Source organism: Lepisosteus oculatus, chromosome 5 (assembly GCF_040954835.1).
Source record: "Lepisosteus oculatus isolate fLepOcu1 chromosome 5, fLepOcu1.hap2, whole genome shotgun sequence".
Taxonomy (NCBI): domain Eukaryota; kingdom Metazoa; phylum Chordata; class Actinopteri; order Semionotiformes; family Lepisosteidae; genus Lepisosteus; species Lepisosteus oculatus.
In genome coordinates, this window is record NC_090700.1 from 43,102,670 (window position 1) to 43,124,509 (window position 21,840).

A 21,840-nucleotide genomic window follows, 5' to 3' on the forward strand; every position below is an offset into this window, starting at 1 on the left:
ATCATTTAAACTGTTTCCCTGCCTGGATGTGTTTTTTTTGCAATTTTAGCACTATTCAGCAGGCCACCTTGTCCTGAACAGTGAGCAGGTTGTGGATTATGCTCACTGTCATCTGACTTTCAGGCTGGCTGGTGATCTCCTCTGATGTACAGTACATGACAAGCCAGAGAGGCTAGGGCTGTAATCAGAGCAATGAGGGCCGCAGGGCCCAGCTCTGAGAGAGGCCGGAGGAGTGCAGTCAGCAACAGGCAGCTGTGTGCGCAGCGGTCAGCTGGAATGACAGGATTGAAATCAAGCGGGGAAGTGCAACAGAAGGCAGCCCGGGCAAAGCCGGAGATACTTGCATTCCTATGCTTCACAGCTTCCAATTATCGTCCCCGTTTTCTTTTCGCGTGCCAAAGCCTGAGTAACTGGGTCCACAACGGCTTCTAACTTTCAGGAATGAATAAATTCTTTAACCTGCGTTATGCTTTAACCGGCGTTGTCCTGATGATGAGCTTTGTAAAGAGAACAGCGTTCAGTCTTCAAACAGGTGACTCACTGTATCATTAATGACCATTATATTTTTTGGGTCAGTCAAAACTTAGCACAGTCCCCAAAATACTGACAGGCATTAAAAATGCAACAAATACTGTTGGTTCCAATAATCATGGGTTGTGTTGTAAAACTACTCAGCGTATGAATCAGTTCCCTCTTAAACCACCAGCACTGTGAGGACTGAGCACCAGGGTTTTGAATACCTGCTGTACTGTAGGGCCCAGCTGAAGTGGGACTGTGGCTGGTTGGTATGATAGCATCATGGACCTTTGCTCAGCTTTCATTCAGCACTGTGCTTCTCACTCAGGGCTTGTGAATCAGGCTTTACAAAATCGGACCAGACAAAGGCATCAGGTGCAGATAGGGACAGATTATGGTCAAAAAAGTCCCTGTGATTGTTTTGTATTCAGCGTTACTCAGACAGGATTTACCTTTAGACATTAGCAGGGTATTCCGCCCTCGGGGAATTCTCTGTCATTTCACTGTACCTGTTATTGTAAAGAAGATTGAAAACTCACATTTGGTATTGCCTCAGGAAGTGAGACTTTTAACTTTAATTACTGCAGAACCACTGAGTCTGCTCTGACTCACCCAAGGAAAAGCCGTAGCCAGGCTGTGTTGTGTGTTTGTGTTTCTAAACAGCTATTGTGGTGAACGCCTCAATCTCAGGGAGATCTATATGAGCACATCTTTGTTGCCTATGCCAACATAGGACATGGCAATGAAGGAATAAAGAAAGAAATGACATCAGACTGAGCTGCGATGAACACTGCCAGGTACAAAGATAGAGGTGCCCGAGGGAAAGAATTCAACTTGAGGGGAGTTCACACAGGAACTATGCACAGAACGTACAGTGTGTATGGCTGTAGAATCAATACTGTCACTAAAGAATGGGTGAGGCACCAGACCTCAGAACAGCACCTCAGAAATGGGCTGACTGGCTTAACTGGGAGCAGGTGTGTATGAGGCTGCATTTCAATACAGAGCCTGCAAAGAGCTTCTGCCACAACACAGCATTTTAATTAAAAACTAAAACAAATGTTTTTTTTTTCATTTTTCCATTTATTAAAAAGATAACAGCATGTATTTCCTCAGGGGGGGCTCAGGGACGTGAGAGGAACTTGCACACTTCACACAGCCTGCTAGCCATTAAAATGAACTTGAAAGTATTAACATATCTCTGTATTGCCATCTTTATGTCCAAAGCCTCATGTTCTGCAGGCTACTACACCATGCTAGTGTGGGCCCTGCGATGGACTGGTGTCACATCCAGACTGTATCTTGCCTTGTGCTGTTGCTTGCTGGGATAGATAACACATGCCAACAAGCTTGGAAGTAAACAAATAGAATGAATGCCGAAATGCTGAAAAACCCATTAAATTGGAAAGATATGGGCAGCATGGGGACAAGGCAGTTAAAATTACAGCCTCACAGCACATGGATCAAGGGTTCGACTCTTAACCGGAGAGCCTGCTGAGTGGATTTTGCCTGTTCCCATAATGTTTATATGTGGGTTTTCTCCAGCCCTGGTTTCGTTCCATCTTCCAAAGTCGTGCTGGCTCAGATCATCAGAGTCTCTAAATTGACCCTAGGTGCCCATCTGTGAGTTTGCCCAGTGATAGACTGGCATCCTTTCTGAAGGTCTTGCCTAGCCTTCAGCCCTAAGCTTCAGGGATAAGTTGTGGGTTTCCGTATCCATCACCAAGTATAAGTGATCATAGTTGTTTACTAACTACTTATAATCAACTTATTCTTCTTTCTCAGGCTTTTCTAATACTTAAATTGTAACATTCCGGCTCCATGGGAAAATACTTTATAATGACATTGAACGTGTTACTGTATGCTTAAATCTGTAATAAATTAAGTAAAATTTTACAAATTATGTTATCAGCAGTCTAAGTACAAGGGTCATATAAAATATATCTTTAGCGAAATATGTCTTCAGTGCTCTTTCATTTCTTTTTTCTTTTGACTTTGGAATTTGAGGTTTTTGAAGATGCGCAGGTTTGGCAAAAAACACAATTTAAAAAAAATGTCAAACACAGCTTCGGTGTTTTGTGAACGTTTTTAATGCTGCTACTCCGCTATCAGGGAAGATAAAAAATGTAACAATAATAACGGAAGGCCAAAGCGAGGGTCTCTGGATTCAAATGTTCAGGATACTTGGCGTCCCAGCAAAAAAAAAAAGAAGACAAACCTCAAAACTGCTCCGAAATGTCACTCGTGCGAGGCGCCACTAGTCGCTCTGGAAAGTAATCAGCTGTGAACAATCGCACAGGTGTTGTGAAGAAGAGCGTGTAGGACAGGTAGCCCTGTGAGAGCGCCTGTAATGAGAGGCGACATTGGGACGCGACAGAATTGGTGTGATGTGACGAAGTCTCATTAATTCACGAATCCCACACTTCTTCAGTTGAAGCACCCAAAGCAAACACTTTTAAACCAAAAAGCCACGCCACGGCACTTTTTCAACGCAACACACGTCGCGAATTAACTTATTCGTTGAATTGCACCGCTGCGACGTTTTGTTTTCAAGGTAATAGCAGTACATGGATCAGGAGAAAGATGGCGTCGGTAGGTAACTTTTATTTTCAAGTTCAATGCAGGTCTATAAATAGTTATTCATAATTGATAACTTTAAAAGTGTGACAACAGCTTGGACGATTCTGTGCGTGTCTGTTGGATTTGTATTTTTAACGCTAACTTATTAAAGAATTTGATTTTGGTTTAACATTATTTTTATTGTTAATGTGATTATCATTCTGATTATCACGAGTAATAATCTGTGTGTCGTGTGTAAACACATTGTTTTGCATTTAGATATCACGATATAAAGTTCTTATTGTTATTCAAATAAATACAGATTAATGAAAGATCATTCAAACTCGATGCTGTAAAAACACTTAAGCAATGTTACAAAATACATTATCTGGGGTTGGACATTTTTAATTATATTATTATAAATCTCATTACAAAAAAACAGATTATATTAGACATTGGACCCATAAGCTTCGTGCAAATAAGATTTTAGCATACCTAAAATTTGTTCAGGGTTTAATTAAATACCACTCATTTACACAGAGAGAGGGAGGCAGAGCAATGCAGCTGTAGTCCAGAGAGTGCTTTCTGGGAGCTTAATCACTAAAAAGGTGCTACAGTAGTTACTTTAAACATACAGATTGAGTGTAAGTGTGTTAACAAGTAAACATATATGTGCAGTAGGTGGCGAGAAAATAGATGATAAAAATATAGTAAAACTGCTCTAAGTCAATGGGAATTTAACGCGATTCGGAAAGTTTAAATTTAATTTATAAATTCCTGACGCGACTATTACTGCAGATAAAATTCCATGCAAGGTTTCGTTGGAGAGGGTTGGAATGTTTTTTTTTTTAAAGAAAACTAATCTCTCACTGACTTTAATGCAGAATTGTTTCTCACACACTATTTCTTACTATAATCTTAATAGATGCATAAATTGACCGTGGCAGCATGTAAAAGAAATTGATTAATTTTGATTACTTCTTGAGTGTATTAGACTGTTAGCATGACGTGGCCTGTGGGCTGTCCCAGGTCAAGCCCTGAAAAGCCCGTCTGTGTTGACAGCAAAGACAAGAGAGTTCTTTATAATGTAGGAATTCCTTGAAGTGCTCTCCTGCAATTGCACAGAAATTCACCAAGTATGAAAATGAGAGATACATAGACGCTGCATGTAATGTGTAACGCATAGTACCATAATCCACTATTTGAAAGAATAACACATTAAAGCACACCGTACGCTTGGTAATTGTTTTTTTCTTCCTAAATGACTGCCTTATATTTATAAAAAGAAAACATGTTGATCCACAATACAAATCTTGAAACTGCATTGGTATTGTATATAAACTGTATTGCTTTCTAGATACAGCAAAAAACATGTACTTTATCGTTCCTGCTATACTGAATCTGTTTCTGAGATCACTTCAGAAACCTCCTGGATCTTTGTGATTGCTGTCTAGAAAAGCCTCATTGATGATAAACTGCATTAAATTGTCTTGTCCTGGTATTAATTTGTTTTTGGTGTTCACGAATTGCCAGCAGAAAAATAGAAGAGGCTGCACTGCAGCAGACAGCGAGTATTTCAGCATCAATAAAGGCATTAGTGGTGTCCAAGTAGTTAATGCTGGTATGGATTTAAAGAGCACATCTGGCGAGGGCTGTGGGCGTTGCCTGTGACAGCTCCCTTCTCCGTACCAGTCTCTACAAGGGAGCTGTCACACTGGTGATTTATACTTTCCTAAAGTCAAAGCATAGCAATGCTGAAACTGTGGCATAAACACAAAATACCTACAAATCTGAGAGATTATGATTCAGTGTCTAGGGAAGATCATTCTTGGTTTCTTTCCACTGCACAGCAGTTCCTCAGCCCTAAGAGCTGCATATTTTCAGATCCCAGTTCTTAGCTGTTACAGAGGCAGAGTATGGCAAGCATGGAGTGTTTTGTACCTTGAGTGACCTGCAGAGGCATTTGTCTGTGTCTTGTGTTAGAGCCAGGAGCAGGATTGAGCACTAGTCATAAATGCAACTAGTTCTGTTCAGTAGTAGAATTTTCTCTAGCCTGGAACAAAAAGCAACCTAACCTTGAATCTGAACTCCGGCACATGATTAAATGGGAACTCAAGCCAATCATTTTTAATGCTGCCACTATACCATTTCAGAATTAAATATGAACATTTGGCATTCCAATATTGTCAGTGCAACATGCACTATGTACAGTAGCAAGAGATTTTACTGCTAAGACGTTGCTTTGCATAATACTCATGTCCACGCACCTTTTTAATGCTCATCCTGCTCTGTATTTATGCACCCTTTTTATTCAGTTTTTTCAATTCTTAAAATCGAAGGGGGTAGGTTTTAAAATTAATGAGTAATAATTCTCTTATTAAGTCCGGTCTTCCTTGAAAACCTGGTAATGTGCTGCTGGCACATTCTGTTTTGGAGGAAAACCAAAGGCTGTGAGACCTCCAAGGGCTCTGGCATACTGGAGATGAACTAGCTCTCTGAGCTTCTGAAACATTAATGCAGCAACTGGATTACGAATGCCACCACAGGCATTGCACTTGAGTGTATTGATTTTCCTTCCGCAGTTCCAAAAAGAAGGATGGTCTCTCATGACTGAGCGATCCTGCGCTGTGTTTTATTAGAAGGCCTCTTCTTGTCTATGTTTGTTCACTATTCCCAGTTAATTTCTTCAGAGAATTTTAAGGCCAGTGCACTGCTGGCAATTATCCTCAGTGCTGGTGTAAAATATTTTAGCCTTTCAACCATTTGGCAGTGTGTAATTTTGAAAGACTGAGGACAGTACGCAACAAAAAGCCATATTTTCAGAGCCATATTTTTATGGGGTGAATAATTTCACCACATTGCACTTGTTTCGCTTTGCTTTGCTTTAAAATGTTTGAAAATCTAAGGCACACATAAAATATAATTGCAGGGAACTTATGGTCTGAAGCTGAGGCCTGTCTAAATAACTCAAGAGTATAAAACCTAACCACAGCTTCCAGCTTAGTTCATACACCACATGCATACACACTATGAATTCCCCACTCAATACCTAACACTCAATGGAAGAATGTGTGAAGTATCCAAAGCAGCTATAAGAATAGCTGGTTATGGTTTATCAAATATTTCTGATGTTTTATTTTGAATAATCGTAGGTGGGACAAAATAGATACTCATTCCCTTTCATGCAGTTGCTTTTCTGGACAATCTGCTCTGCTCTGCTCTGTTTCCATTGGAATTTCTTACAGGACGTTTCAGCACAGTCCAGCTTCTCTGAAGTGCCTACGCAGACAGGAGAGATTTTGAGGAGAAGTTATTGGAACGTCATTCCTTAAGGCTCCTTTTTTTGTTTTGTTTTTTTCCCCTTGTTCTTCCAATGCTGTTGACATACAACTTCTTTATTTTAGAGGAAACTTGTAATTATGGTCAACTTTGCTTAAAAACTCGGGGGGGGGTTATTTCATCTTCCACAACCAGTGTAAGTCTAGGTGATAAGTTTCCGCTGTTGTCTAGTTTGCTAATCTTGAGGCTTTCCACACCAGGTGTCATTGCTGTCGCAAGGTATGGTCCAAATAAGATGCTCAGGCAGAGTGTAGGGATATAAATGTTACAGTTATGTACTGTACTGTATATACAGCCTTTAGGACAGAGCTGCGTTTTAGTTATTTCCAGAGCTCCACACCTCTTGTTCATCGCGCTGGTCAGCACTAGGCTCGGCTCACTTTTAAATGATCGGCAGAACATCAATGACAAACGAACTGAGCTCTTCGTTGTAAACCTCTGTCTAATAAATGCCATGCAAAGCCATGTGCTTTTGAAGTAAAAGCAGCAGAGGAAGATAAACAGCGAAACCATATTGATGATGTGCTGGATTAGAGCTTGCCTGGTTCCTGCCAGCGGGACAGTGAACTGATTACGTGTTAGTTCACCGGCGGTCATGTCAGTGTTGGGTAGTATAAAACCGATAAGAAAATGGCATTTTTATTTATACAGACGCTCCTCTGCGGTGTATAACCATTCCCATCATAGGGGAAAAAACGACCGAATTACGTGCCCTTATATTAACATTCTTTCCACACCGAAATAAACTGACCTCATAGCCTTGACTACTCGTTCATGTTTGCCTTCAAAGGCTCACCTGAAATAAATCGTGGAAGCATCGAGGTGTGTGTTTAGTTTTGTAGACGTATCATCCAGAGTTGAATTGTAGCCTTAGTGCAGTCTTGTCACATCAGCACATGTGATGTTACTCTTATAGTTTTAACAAAATCATAATTATCAAAAATTATAAACTGGATGCAAATGAAGTCATAAACGCTGTCTGAACATTTAACGTGCACCCAGTTTGCGGTCCTCGGTACAGCACATTACACCTAGAAATGAAATTCCTGAAATTGTTGCGCTTTCGCAGTATTTAAGCTTCACAAGGCGTTAATAGTGTACCTATGAAAAGTAAAACAATAAAATCACACTCGTGCAGATGTGCGTTTCAATCTTAAATTTTAAATCAGGCCTGTAGTTGTTATATTTACTGTAAGTGAGCGGTCTTCTTCAAGATTGTGTTTGTCCTTATTTTAAGATAGTTCTGTGATCTGTAATGCTACGGTATTTAAGACTAGTCTCGCCATTTGTACAGTATTTTCTTCTGAAAGCGTTGCCTAAAAACATAAGTACTGTCTAACAGGAGTGACTTGTAGTTATCTTGCATTTTTTTTTATCTAGGTCACGTTTTAATTTGATGTCACCAGTACGCATCTAAGAGGGGAAAGCTATCTCTGAGGAAAAACGAGGGTGAACAAAGAATTGTATCTTTATATTTTGCTCCGAACAAGGTTTCTGTGTACTGCGCTCCCGCTAGAGGCAGACGTACTGTACCTGTAGTGCAGACCCTGGGAACTTGGCACTGCTTTTGTGGTGTAATTCAGAGGTGCGGGGGTCTGTTCGACTCCATAGGCTTGAGTCTTTCATTTTTAAGCCTGATAACAATTGAGAGTTTCTGGCACAAACCGTGACTTCTCAGAGCCAGCAACGTGTGGCAAGATGCATTTAAATATCCCTTTATGTAACCTTAAGGAAGTAAATGTTTATTTATTGTGACAATTTCTATATGTTTTGTGTGTGTTGTATTAAATAAAACAGCACTTTCACGTTTTATGGCTCAAAAGAATTCTCGACAATACTGTGACCAGATGGAAGGAAAAGTATTTTTCCAACAACAAGTAATAGTTTTCTTACCAGAACAACAACATAGATTTATATGTTGTCTTTTGCTTGTATGCTCTCTGATTAGTTACCAGTTTTGGGCTTCACATTACAAGATATGCAGTATACAGTAGATGATAAAAGTAATGACTTACCTACTGTACCTAATGAATGGATCTGACACAATGACAGCCAGTTATGATTCCCCTTGTGTACAAACCATTTTGCTTTTTCCAGATTGGCCCAACATTTTATGTAACTTCCACAAATGATATTTTGCACAGAATATCAGACGTAAACATCATGGAATTCTGGGAAGTGCTGCCAATTGCTGACTGATGAGTAGTCTCTTTAGATACTTGATAGGGACGCATCATCACTAGAGGAAAATAATTACTCAGTTGATTGAGCTGTTATGGCATTTGTTTAGTCAAAGCGAAACCAGTAAAATAAATAATTTAGAGTGGATGTTTAAAAATGTAAATCATGCCTGTTTTAATTGCAGTAAATATGTTTGCTGGATTTTTCAGCTGTTGCACTGAAAAGATACAGTATGATTGTTTTTTTTTTATCTTGTCTTTGCAAACAAATGGTTAAATTTTAAAACCACGGAGTAGTTCTTTGAGAGCCTCCAAAGACAAATGTGCTGGCTGGGAGGAAAGGCAGAAAGCCACATTCATTAGATGAGTTTAAATGCTGATTGATGTAACTTTGGCTTTTGTGGCCCTTTGGCATAGGTGGAACAGGTGTGACTATGACACAAAACGGAGCTCAGACAAGCTGTATCACAGCACAATGAGGTCATTGTGTAACATCAACATTCTTGCAAAAGCTTCAGACATTTACAAGCTGCATCGCTAAAGGTAGCCATCTGTGAACTGGAGCCCAGGTGAGGAGGATTTGAGAAAGATTTACTGTACAAAAGGATGAGTGTACACCAGCTGCTTATAGACACTTTGTATCAGAATCCTGGGGAGGGGAGGTGGAAGATTTATAATGAAGAAGGAAATCATTTTTTTGTAACACATACACAAAACATCTCCCCAGAACAAAATGGGATATCCAGCTGAAAGCAGACTACCCTCATTTGATTGATTTAAGCCTTTTAAGGTGCCTCATTTCATGTGTTTTTTACCATAGAGAGCAAAAAACAGACATTTATGTAACGTAAACATACTGTATACAGTAGATTATAATGATCTTAAAAGGCAGTTACTGAAAACACATATTGAAACTGTTCATTTATACAAAATTACACATGTAGGAATTCATAATTCTGTCATTAACGTTTCACACTCTAAATATTTCACACTCGAAAAATGTGGATCCTGGATTAAAGCACATTTCCTGTTAGCAGGACAGTGTAGGCTTGTCCTGACTGCCTCTCAACTTGCAAGGTAATGGAAAGCCAGCTTCTTTTTTTTTCTTTTTTGAAGACGTTGCCTAACAGTTTAAGTGCCGAAAGTGACAGAGATACGTTTTGTGTTTGTTCGGGCTGAATGTCTGGATTAGGTCCCTTAGCTGTTTTACAGTTTAACCAGCCTTGACTTGCTCCGTGGTGACACACATCTGCTGACTCGGAGGATCAGCGTGTTAAGCTTCAGGCTGACTGGTGGGCCATGCTTGAAAGACTTTTGGCATGTGCTGGTGCCTGCATTTTTCACCCTTGACTGAAAGCATATGCTTCACACAATTGAGACAGTGTTAGTGTGTGGGTCCCAGGCAGCTTCCTACACATCTGGCAATGCTTGGCCCTCCTTCCAGGTGAATCATCTCTCCTGGGAGGGTGGCTCGCAGCACTGTGGCATCTGCGGAGTGGCAGGAAGTGTCTGAATCCGTCTGAGGGTGATTTTTTGACTCCACATGCTTTTCCAATTTCATCAGGCCCCCCTCGTGCTTCATTCCCGGTGACGTGATGAAATCGGCCATGGGTGAAGGGGTGGCTGATTGAGGGAAAAAAAAAATCATCCGTGACCCTTAAACGGGAATGTCATGGGCAAGCTGGGTAATTAGGTCTCATTGCATGAGCTGGAACACAAACTGCACTTACAGTGCTGTACACATCGGCCTGATTGCGTCCAGCACTAGCAGATGTGCGTTATGAGAATATGACAGGTCCTAAATTGCTTCCCTTATGGAACTCTTTTATTTTGCTAATTAAAACCAAAAACAAACAACAAAATAGTCTGTCCTTTAGGCTTGTACAAAGCCCAGCAGAATACCTACTTTTGAGGTGTGCAAGAACATAAGGCAGTCTTTCATGGTCTAGTCATATGGCAATTACCCTGTTTCCTGACTGAAAGAAAAGGATTAAAGCACGGTTGTACTTCATTGGGATGATTTAAATTCTGATACTGTAAAGTTGGAATAGTCTGCAGTAAAAGTAGAAATGCTCTAGTTCAAAGCTCCGACTTTCTTATGGTTTGTGCTACCAGTTCTGGTCCTCATAAAGGGTGAGGGATTGTGTAGTGTAGGGTTATGCAGGACTCTCAAGGAGGCTCTCTGAAAATAAACTTAATTTGATAAATATGTTGAAAGGGGGCCTTAACAAGAGGGGTTTGACCAAAGTGCACTTGAGACAGATGAATATAATCATATGTGGGGTTTTTTTCTTGTATGTTGTGCAATGTGGAAATAAGTCTTTGCCCAGGAGTGATAGTGGCCCATTCCTGTTAAATTTAAACTTTTTATCATTTTGCTGTTTCAAATAAAATTCTGAATAATACCCACACCCACACACCCACACACCCACACACCCACACACACACACAGACAGACACTACAAGTACTTTATACCAGAAAACAAACAAACGAAGGAATTATTTAAAAAAAGATTGCCCACACCCACCCCCTCACTGCCAGGGCAGGTAGGGTGAGTATGAACTTACTCTCTAGTGACCCTGATTTCCTCTCATTATGGGGGTGACTGTTAGCACAAATCTGTAATAATCTCTGACAGCAAATGCATGTGGATTACAGCACAGATATATAATTGACCATCGTAAAGCCAGATCTGTTATAATTATTCTATCTGTGTAACTTGTGTATGTTGTATTCTTAAGGAAACAACAATTAATATAGCCACTCTTTGTCCTGGAAAGAGCTGGCTACTATGAGAATAAGAGACTGCCAGCCTTAGAGGCACTCTCCACCTTGTTCTGGGAATACACGGAGACTGAGCCATTCAGGATGATGCTAGTCCTGGAAAACAACACAACACTTCCTGCCATTTGTGTCTCTCATCTGAAAAATGAATATAGATTTAAAAAAAAACAAATAAAAAAATATAATGATAATATTTTTCAGGATGTCAAAATTTGAAATTTTATATCTATAAACATTTATATCCATGAAGGTTTATATCCTTATCTGTCATAATGTTAGTGGTTTGGTGACAGACAAAGAAATTAAAGCACAATGGCTGGACTGGTTCTGGTAATTGAGCTACTGCTAATGCATATAAAATGTGATCTTAAAGAAAAATAATGAAAGGTAAATCTTTCAAAGGAACGATAAAAAAGACAAGCCAAACAAATAAATGTGTGAAGAAATCTAAGAAGGAATAGTACACTCTCCCCTAAACATTAATTAGCTTTCTGAAGGCTGAGAGTGTTTGGGGATTTTTCTTCTCCAAATGTCCGGAGAAGCTGAGAGGGTGTCATTGGATCCTCGTGTAGGGGTCTCCTCCTTCATTAGGGAGGTGTTGACTGGAGCTGTCGTCTGGTGTCCCGGACACCAGGGCTCGCAGGCAGGCCACCTGGGCAGGCCGCTGGTCAGAAGAAGCCCTGAGCGTTCGCCCACGTCTGCGTTCCTGCTCAAGAGCTTCAGGTGTTTGGTTTGTCTCGGTATCTGCAGTGCTTTGCTGAAAAGCACTCCTCTAGAGGACAGCTTTTCATATTCTTGCTCATTGGCATTACTTCATTCTTATAAGAGTGTTGTACATTGATTAGGGGTCAGCCAGGTGGGAAAAAGTGGGGGTAAGGGGGTGGCTCGTTAAAAAAACACTTGAAGCAGTAGCCTCTGAAAACGCCTCTTAAAATATGGCCCTTTCACTTGGATCACTTGTTCAACAGTGCTGTTTGGGCTGTGTTTTTTTTTCCCCAAGTTTAGCTGGAAAAAAAAGAGCAGACAGAAAAACTCTTTAGGACCAGGAGCAAGAAAGACACAGACCAGAACATTTCTGTGTCTTTCCCTAATGAGGCCTAAACAATATAAAAGCACGAACACATAAAAAACAATCACCACCTCTCCCTTATTGTCTCGCTTATTCCCCACAGAAAAGTTCTGCTCTCACAACACCCAGCCTTGACATGCAGCAGTGTGGGGTCAGGATGTGTGGCTGCAGTAACCGCTGGTATAAAGAATTTCCAATAAGGCTCAGCCGCGTCCCCAACACCCACAGCGACTGCCAGCTGCTTCATCAGAATCTGAACAGTTGAAGGAGCGTCGTAACTCGAGCTAGTCAACATCCTGCCTGTTATCCTGAGACTCAGAGCACATGTAAACCTTTTACCGGAGGGGAAAGAAACAAAAATCCATTGATTTGAGAGCTGTACCTTGCGCATGTATTCTTATTTTTAAATTGTCTATGAGACAAAGCTGCACTGAAGCTTACAAGCTCCATTTGTAGCTATATCTCAATATGCTAAGATTATTATTGTGATAGTCCAATTTGTACAGCCTGATTTTCAAATAATTTAAGGACGATTTTACTTCAACGATACCTTTATGCCGATAAAAAATGACAAGATTCTCTGCTATCTTATTGTGTTTTTGTATATTTTTGCAACAACCTGAATAATTAAGCTTCTACTTTCTGCAGCTCCCTGAAGTTAATCTAAGCAGAAAATTAGTATGTAACCTGAAATATGAAGTCAGTGATTTTCTTTTTAATTCAATCTGATCAGGCCACATGTTCCCATACTGAGGTATGTCTGTCTTGATGTGACAACGTCTGCTTTGAAACGTGCTTTTCAAGAATTAAATTATTCTCTCTGTGCTTCTCAAAGCTTTCCGTTATTACCAGGCCCTCACATGCATGACATGATTTAGTTTTCACTGAGAGATCACATACTTGTCAGGAGGGACAGAAATACTTATATCTTCAAAACTATGCGGAGGAGCTGTGCCATATGCACTGAATTCCCTGCCTGGGATCCAGGAGTGTGGTTTTCCTGCAGTAATATGAATTTTAATTTTCTACCTTCAGCTTTTGACTGACCACACCACAGAAACTCCCTGCATGAAGCAGAGAGCCGGGAGAAGGGCACAGATAGCTGAGAGGCTGGGAGGAAAGGTGTCTGCAGATTTAACTAGTGAGGGCAGGCTGGCAGTACAATGAGAGTGGAATCATGAGCAAATCATCTTTGTGACCTCAGGTATTTATCAACGTGCCACAACATTAACTTCACTTTGGATGATTTCAAACTTCAACTGCAATATGCAAATTTGTTTAAGACTTCTTTTCAGATTTCAGGGCATGATGGTTTGTGCTGCTGCACCTATTGGGTCCTGGTTTGATTCCGTTCTGGGGTACACTCTGTGTGGAGTATACATGTTATCCCTATGGCCACACGGTCCCAACCTTGCCGAGATGTGCTGCCAGGGTTAATTGAGTTCCTAGCATGCACCTGGGATAAGTTGCGGAATAAGTGGTTTTCCAATAACAATGGATAGGGTTGTTCATTTTAAAGAAACAAAACAGGAAACATTTGCTTGTTAGAACCTTCATATCTTTTGGTTTTATACTCAAGGTGACAAGCTTAAGAATGACTCCCACCTGTAGAAATATAATCCCGTGCTGGTTGCTCTCTGCTCTTATCTCCATATGTGCTTCTTGCTCTTAAATGAAATGGGGAAAAAAATCATTTCTCAGTTTACTCTTGTAGCAGACTTCCTGAATGCATCCTAAATTATTGTTGAGAGCAATAATAGTATACTCCTTACCAGTGAATAAAAATATAAGTTAATATTCTAATATTTAATATATTCAATATAATTTTTAAGTGATACAGTGTACACTATGGTTTTCAGTTTAAATTTCCTATAATGATGAAATATTCATTTTTGTATAGAATTCTAGAAATTAACTGCCTTTAGTCAAGGAATTTGTTAAAAAAATACTGTTTTGCAAATTGTAAATTTCGATTGTGTAAGAGCACGAAGATAAGAAAAACACACTATGTACCTTGGCCTTATTTATGTCATTAAGTCACATCTTAAATAGCTTTCCTGAGAACGTGCTGTCGTGTTGGCCTTCGTGTATTAGAGTAAATGGTCACAGAGCAGCCCTCAGAATGTCGGCCATGATAATGATACTGCCTGAGCACTAAGTGTTGTCCCCTGGTGAAAGATTCCAGAAACATCTCTACCTTTCAAGGCTCCTGGGTCACTCGTTTGTCATCATGACCCCTAACCTGCACAGGCCAGCAGGCTGGGTGGAATGTCAGTGATGTTTACCTTGGGTGAGAATGATGGTATCCAGGTGGCCTTTGTTCAGTAGTCTGTTATTAAGCAGCTAGGGGTTGCTAAGCTAACCTTTAGACCTGTGAAAAAAGAATGCAAGAAGGCAGGATTTACTAAGCCTGCAGAAAGAAAGTACAACTTCTGTTTATGTTTGCCTCTGCGTATTTTCTATTTGTGCTGTTTTACTAAAAGTAGAAGAAACTGACACTTATCACAATAATGCATTTCATAAAATTCTGATATGCCGCATTGAAAACAACTCCACATGTGTAGTTTGTGCACACTTCAGTTTGTGTGACTGGATCCCTTCAAATCTGTATTGTTATTTTACTGCCAGGATGATTAATGTTTTGTCTGTTTTTGTATGGTTGTTGTATGTTTAGCGTATCTTTCCTTAGATCTGCCCTGTCCCTTTGTGATCAGGGAGGAATCAACTGCCCTGGGACTCGAGGAGGGCTCTGGAATGAAATGATTCTGCAGATCTTCAATACCGGCGTTTGGTCTGTGCCTTAAGCAGGACAGACAGAGGTTGTGTGAAAGAGGTCGAGCTAAAACAGCAATATCTTTCGCTGAATATCTGTGATGACATTCTCTGCTGCTCTTAAGCTGGAACTTATGGAAAGTTTTCTGTTTTTTTTTTTTCTTTCTTCTAAAGAGGCCATTAAACACTGTTGTAATGCAAACAGTAATTCTAAAGAGACCAAACAGGTGTCAGATATAAAGGGATGTGCTACTAATGTACCCATTACATGATGTGAGGGAAGATTATTATAAAAGCATCTCTTGTCTAATGTGGACATGTCTGATCAATACCAGACTACCAGGATGGAGCAGCAAGCCAGAAGCCTCCTTATTAATCACTCACGTTTCCATTTTTGTGTGACCTGAGACTGAGAGGCACTGGCCAGGCTAGAGGAGAGCTGTCCTTTCAGGTCCTGTAAACATGCTTCATTAAAGAAAATTGACAATATTAGCACGTTAGGCTCATTCTTTAATGGCAGAGCACAGCAAATGAGTTGAGAAGTGCAGTTTCAGGATTCTGACTTTATACACAATGCTAGTATTGGGAATGCTAAACTACATCACAGAGTGTAATTACATTTCTTAGCCATGTAATGTATCATGAGGCATCATTTGGTCCATTTGTGAGATGTAACACAGGGCAACGTGACTGTTACCCCTGTTAAATGTAAACGATCCTCCTCTTCAGCACTGTTGATTTTTGAATTTCCAGCTGTACACAGGTATCTTGAAGTATTTACTGATTTTTAGATTAATTCTTAAAGGATAATATTGATTAAAATTGGAATAATATGGTCTCTGAAGAAAGGTTTTCTTAACCTTCTTGTTTAATGTATTTTCCTGCAGGTGTCTGTTGTATGGCACATGATCATCTCGGGGCCTTCCATTTTGAAAGCACATTGTGACCTGTGACTTCCGGGTGATTTTTGTAGCAGTCCTGGTATTACCCAAGATGCAGTTTGATCCTTGCTTCACTATATTCTTCTACTTCACATGAGACAAAACGAGAGACTCCAGGCAAGGAGTGTTTGAGTCTGTGCAAGAAAGTTTCTGAGACACTAACCAGAAATAATGGCAGTTCTTGTGTTTTTCTTTTCTTGTTTTTGTTGAAAATCCTCAAATGACAATGTCAGGAATCTGGTCTTTGTTTTAATGTTACAATATGTGTAAAATCTTTGAATCAGATTTCAATACATTGTCACCTTGACCATAAGAGTGACACTGGAACTGTTTTTATAATACATGCTTGAGAAAAAGGTCATAGTGACTATGTAAAAAGGACACTAATGTAATAATAATATGTCTGCTATTATGTACATTTGAGACCTGTCAGAATCCCTAGTTTTTTAATTAGAAAATGTAAGATAAATGATGGGTTTTGTTGAGGTCTCCAGTCTGGCTTTCCTGGCTGTTTTAATTGATGCAATCTCAGCTTACTTGGCCCCTAATACAGCCATACAGCCATATGTGTGAAGTTTATGCTCATATCCTTCAGCTCAGCCTGTCTAGGACAATAGAAGCACATAATGGTTCAAACCAATAATCTAGTCTGGTTAATATATTTCTGATTATCTGGATTTATCACCAGGTCACAACTATACTATATACAATTCTAACGCAGACAACCTAATTGATACCAGGATTTTACAGTATGTGTTTTTTAAATGTATTGCTCTTATCTTTCATCACATTTTTCATCAGATAAACAGCTTTGGCTCCAACAATTTTTGGTGCCAGTTTTGAGGTGATTTTGTGGGAGATGTGTGTTATCTTTGCTTTGCTTTCTCTTGTAATTTTATTTAAACTGACCTCGTCAAATCACGCGCCCCCCCACCCCCCCCCCCCCAGCCCCTGTTCTCCCTGTTGAATAATGGACTAAAATTACAGGTAAAGTCAAACAATTTTGAGAGACCTGGTGCTTGATGCAGTTCCTGAAGAGCTGTATATAGAGTTAGTAAAGCAAGTCCCCTTTTGGCCTATACTCTTTACTGCAAGAAGGATTGAAGTCAGACACATGGATGACTTTAAAATGTTAAGAGCAGCTCTAATGCTGACTGCAGATGTCTGAGCAGGGTTTCACTGCAGCTCCTATAGCATCCCAGCGCTCTGCTAATTGAGATGATACTCCTTCCCCCATGACACATCTTTAACCAGACTCGAAATAGATTTGTTGCCCAGCAGGTACATCGCTATATTGGCTTTTCTGTAAGTAGCAACTTAAAGACAGAAAAAGTCCCATACTGTATAAGACAAGGACATGCAATTGTGGACTGGTAGAAGACAGCAGTGCCCAGAGCCTGGTTTGAGTGCTCCTTCATTCTGTTGAATTTCCCATTTCTTTGGCATTAAGCTCATGATCGATAGCTGATAGTGTTAAGAAGGAGAAGCCTTAAGTGGGCAAGAAAATCGCATGGCCAGTAGTCAACACTATGACTGGGATCTGCAGGAAAATTCAGTGCTCACAGTGAAACAATGCTGGACATTAATTTACAGGATCCAGTGATACACTTGCAGTAAATAAGATACAGTATGGGTTTGGGGCTGTGATGTGTTTAACTCTCTTTGCATGCTTTATTGTGTTTTGTATTTTATTTATAATTTCATTGGCTGTGGTGGGTGTCAGGCTCATAGAAGGCTGAGGTGCAACTGAGTTTAGGAAACTTCAAAAGCTGTGGTCTTCCGTCAGGGTCCTGATGGCAGTGCCTTCAGTCCGGAATTCCACTGTCCTGGCTCCGTGCTCCAGTGACGACATGAGCTGAAGGAATTCTTCCACTGGGAAGGGGAACGTTACCTCACAATCTGTGTTAATTACAATAATCCTCTGCTCCTGATGACATGCCTCGGTGGTTAACATGGCCGAAGTGCAAAAGACACAGCTGTGAGTGAGAAAGCAGAGCTCAACTTTGGCATAAAATGTACATTTTGTACCTGAAACAATTTTAATATTTAGAAATGTTAATGTGTGATGGTACAGTGATATAGTGATTAACATTGCTACCTCACCACACAAGGGCTGTGGATTCAATTCCAGACCTGGGTTGTTATGTGCGTGGAGTTTGCATGTTTTACACGCGCTCAAGTGGATTTCCTCTGGGTGCTTCAGTTTCCTCCTGCAGCCCAAAGACATACTAGAAGGTTAATTGGCATCTGGGAAAATCGCCATGTGTGAGAATCTGAGTGTCTGTGTGTCTGCCCTGTGATGGACTGGTGTCCCATCCAGGATGTACCCTACCTTGTGCCTGGTGGTTGCTGGGATAGGCTCCAGCTCCACCACAACCCTAAATTGGATGGAACGGTTAGAAAACGGATGGATGGATGTACCCCTGTTACGTGGGAAGTGGAATGACAAATGTTTAACCCACTGACGCGACACATTCCTGTAGTCATGCAGTGAACTATCTTGTGGTTAGCAAAAGCTCACATATTTGCCTTAAGGCAACGAATAAGATTTAAGGTGGCAGAGTGAGGCAGTCCTTGTGAAAAACCGAGATTTCATAACTAATGGCATCCTTTCATCCTCCCAGTATCTACTTGGGTTACTTTTTGTAGTTACCCTTAAGGATAGGAAAAAAATTTGGCTTATCTCCTTGAAATTAGAGACTTAATGTTACTTGTGGAAACAATTCAAATGAAAATGGATTTCATTAACTTTTTAACTATGCTCTTACAAATTATTTTGAGAATGAACTTGACTCAGTGTAATACAGTGTTAATCTAGTTTAGTAATTATCTTTGAGGGATGATTAAAGAATGAGATAAAATAAGCATATTGCTGTAGGTCCTCTGACAGGTTACAGAGAATTTCCAGGGTGAATGTGCTGGCAGTTTATTAAATCTGGACACCGCGAGATTCTAAAAAACATCGCCAGTGAGTTTTCCCTTCCCTAATTACTAAACTCCTAGGGATAGACAAAACATGCCTGTTAAAACTTGTGTTGTAATTTCTGGATTAGCAGCCGCACCTAAGGGGTAACACCAGAATTAAAGTGTTTTGTTCTTCCCAGCAGACGCACCCTGTTTCCAAGTGGTGCTTGGAAGACGTGTTGCCATTAGCCATGGATTTTAATGTCCTCCACTAACTTCTGTAACCCTTTTCCTGACCTCTGTTGGCCAGAAGGCTATCTCTGTGACTCCAGGTGATGAGAAATGACTTCACGTGCTTCCATTATGGCTTCAAATGGCCGGGGCAGTCTGACCCTTTCTGGGTTTTCTTGTAGAAACAGGCAGATATGATGAGCTACTGTATGTGCAATTTCGGTGTGATGTGCATCTCTTAAAAATGTAGGATCTGAACTAAATAGAAGGTCATACAAATAACAAAGAGTAATTTCTTTTCTGCATTGTTCTCCAAAAGCAAGCAATATCCAGGGCATCATTTTGGATTTAGAGAACTTTTTGGTAATTGTAAATGAGGGACATACTGTTTATATATGCACATACTTATACAAATTAGGTTACAATAAAATCAATACCTTAATCCCCTTGATACAAGGGGCTAAAATTTGTTTAGCTGATGCCTTTGCTTTAGTTGTTACATTTTAAGCTCCATTATGTTAAGTAATGAATGTGTTCTCCAACTGCTTGAACACATTTCACCTCCGGTAGCTTATAAACTGGCCTCTTTTACACCTGTAACACCTGTGTCCTCATTAGTTCCGCTCAGTCAGCACAGCGTCTAGCAATGCAGTTGGTGACTTCAGCAAGCAGGCAAGAAAATAGAGCATTTTTGATGGTTTTGCTAGACCAGGAGGCAACTCTGCACGTCTGGGGTTTGCAACTCGCAAGCTTGCATCTAGTCATTGGATTGGGGATTTTGACTGACATGGTGCTGGGACATCTTCCCGTTTTAGGGATATCTTCCACTTCTTCTACAGACATCTACATCAAACAAATAGTGTGAAGGCCAATATAATCATTGACTGTCATGACTATCCCTTTGGACATTGAATTTGAGCTCCTTCCATCAGGATAATGATTTAGACTACCTAGATTAAGATACAGCAAATCTTTTATTCCCACAGCTATTAACATCCTTACTGAGTATATATTTTACTTTATTTAGATATGTTTTTCTTTCTTATCATACATGTACATCTTTTATTTGTTAATGTGTAGTCTTCAATTTATTATGCATTGTGTTGTCTTTTACTTGCTTGCAAAGCAAATTTCCCATCTGGGACAGTAAAGTAAGTGTATTGTGTCAATTCTTTCATGGTAGAGAAATGGGAATGGGACCCTCCAATTCTACAGTATGTGATTTTTGTAATTAAATTCCTAAAACCTTTAGGGCAAATCAGAAGTATTTATCTGAACCAAACATATTTAGAAGTAAAAGGTTTTTCTCCTGTCCCTCTGTTGTTAAAGCTGTTATCTCTCTGAGTTCTGGCCTATAAAGGTGTGATTATCACACAAAGCACTGCCTGGGGTGCATCTCACTCTAGATTCTAATGGTTATAAAAAGGACCTAGCATCTCCCAGCACATAGATAACTACCATCCTGAGGTCCATTTGGGTACTCTGTTATAAAATTAAAGGGCTTTTTTCCCCCCTGTGTTAAAGAAATGTTCACTTACTTAATAGATGACATTCTTGTGGTCTCATTGGACTAATATAATCTTTTATGAATAGTACCCAGAATTATTTTTTTGCCTAAAACTGTATTGTTATATATTTTTTTCTTTAATAGGTTTATATAAAAATGTTAAAAATGTGTATTTATTGACCCAAAAGCAACATCAGTAAGAAAGGCTGGGAAGGACAGTGTGTGGTGGATAGTTTTCCTAAACACATGTGGCCTTAAAAGAGCCCTGTTCAGAAGTCCCTGTTCCTTAGAAAAAGCAGACTACATTCCTGGCAGCACAAGGTACAACTTGTTATTGAGGCTTTGCACAGATTGGTATTAAGGAAAACAGACACACACACTTGTATTCCTGTATTTATGGGGACTTCCCATGGACTCCCAATTTATTTTCATTTACAGTTCTATACTCCACTGAAATGAAACTCGACACAGTGACAGTCGACCCAAAACAAATAATTCTGGTATTTTTAAATTGACGAGCAAATGCCATTTGGTTTGGAGGTGAAAAAAGTCATTTGCAATTGCAGTATGGGTCCTCATTGTCTGTTTGTCAGGATGTACTGCCTTAGTGGGGATATTGTCAGATTTTGTCAGGTAAACATGCCTGCTCAGACACACACACACACTTACAACAGCAGCCCTGCGCTGGGGCGAGCACTGAGCTGAGCCGCATTGATTTAATGCATTACTCCAGCAGCTCGAGAGGAGAGGTAGAATCTCTCCAGACTGCATTAGGAGTGCCTCGAGCCTTTGTGATTCCTTTTGATCAAATCTCTGTGAAAGATGAGTGTCATGCCCTCTTCCAGCCAGCTGTGAGGGGACTGCCCTGTGACTCGGGGGGGCGAGCTCAAGCACGGCACGCCGGGGCTCCGAGGGGAGAGGCAGCTCCAGAGGTGAGATCCAGGCTCAGCCTCCCAGCACCGGAGGACTCCGAGTGGGAGGATCCCGTTCCCCTCCCCTGTGCACAGCTTGAACACACAGCACATCTTGAGTAGTTT